This window comes from Girardinichthys multiradiatus, chromosome 15 (assembly GCF_021462225.1).
Source record: "Girardinichthys multiradiatus isolate DD_20200921_A chromosome 15, DD_fGirMul_XY1, whole genome shotgun sequence".
Lineage (NCBI taxonomy): Eukaryota > Metazoa > Chordata > Actinopteri > Cyprinodontiformes > Goodeidae > Girardinichthys > Girardinichthys multiradiatus.
The window spans coordinates 18,434,245-18,436,003 of record NC_061808.1 but is presented as its reverse complement, the minus strand read 5'-3'; positions in this window follow the sequence as shown (position 1 = coordinate 18,436,003).

The window sequence follows — 1,759 nt, the reverse complement described above, 5'->3', positions numbered from 1 at the left end:
GTTGGACCAAGGTATAAGCGCCCTAAGTGACGTCTCCCCACAGAGCACTACATTTGTAAATAAAATTTTTAAAAATCAGATTTTCAAAGTAAAAGGCATGTTTCACTTAGCATTAAATAAGGAGCAACATTAAAAACAATAAAAATGTAATTTTTCGACAAACTATCTCAATTCCTATCTACATCATGTAAAGTCATAAGATTCAAGCAACATGGATTTGATTGTAGTCAATAAAAGCATTATATTTTGGTAAATTTCTATGTGAATGGTAATTTTCATGATATTTGGTGTATAATCCACAAACGTTCAAACATGGATTATATAAAGGATATTTTACAGGGGCAGTGATGAGCTTGGTGAGTGGGAAATGAAACTTAAATTATTAATTTATTTCTACGTTTAGGGGGGGATACAAGCCTGGGCTAGCTCAGAATGTAACTAAATAAATCTGTTATAAACCTCGATAATAACAAAAACAATACAGTTTCATAATTCCTAAAATAGATTTTTTGAATTATAAATTTTGAAATTATACAACCTGGTTGTTACAGCCTCTGGCCTTGCAGTCTTTTCTTTTATGCAGATTCAGATGTAGGAGCACACTCAGATGATTGGCTGCTTGGAGGCTGCTGAGGAACCTGATTGGACCTGCTGAATCACCAAGCCAATCAGTGGATGATGAGACCCACTTGTGTCCTATAAAAGACTCCTGGATTCATTCTTTCAGTGGGGCAGCTTTTAGAAGAGGTTTTGTACAGCTGACCCCCGCTTTGCTTTGTGTGGTTTGTTTGAAGACTGTTTTGGCAGCTGCACATTATTTTGGTACTGCTGACCCACCTTGCTCTGCTTACCAGTTTGGTTAAATGCTTGTTTGTGTTCTAGTTCAATCTAGAGTGTTGTATTTGAGAAGATTGGGCTGGATTTGTCATTTTCTGTCAGCTGTATGTTGGAATCCTGCTCCTTGTAATAAATCCCCTTAAATGTACTCTTTTTACCTCTGGACTCATTTTTATATTACCACCCCCTGATCCCTAGACCTGGGGTCGTAACACTGGTGTTTTGATATTTCTAAAACCTTTTAACCAATTTGAACAATAAATCTAATTTGACTGCACTGTTTGAAAACTACGATCAATTGGAATGTATGTACTTGTCTTGGAATTTGTATGATTTGATTAAAATGACTTTGTAAAGTGCCTCGAGACGAGGTGTTGTGAACTGCAGCTATATAAATAAACTGAATTGAATTTAATCTTATAAACGATCACCTTCCTAAAGCAGATTTCATTCCTAAATTTCTTGCAGCTATTTCCTGAATTGAAGAGCAACAGAAACCAGCCATACTTTAATGGTATGTTCTCTTTTATTTTCCATTTTGAACAGTAACTAAAAGAGAAAGGCATCTGTATCACAGCATTTACCCTTAGGGGAAATTAATGTGTCTACACCCGCAGTATAATGTGTAATATACATTAAACACAAAAAGACTTCAGGTATATTTCTCTGTGTAGGATGGTTATCCCCAATGAACAAATGATCAAAATAAACACTGGATTTGTGCAATAAATTATTAATTTACGATTTTTTAATAGGGCTGCCAAAACTGTCCTAACAGCTTATCAGCCAAAATTTAAAATAACTTTTTTTGGTCACTTTCCTCTTTAATTTTTCCCCACGACACCTTTTTATTGAAAGCAAACCTAATGCATGATATAAAAAAATAAAGTAACTTGACCCCACATAAGAACACACATTATCA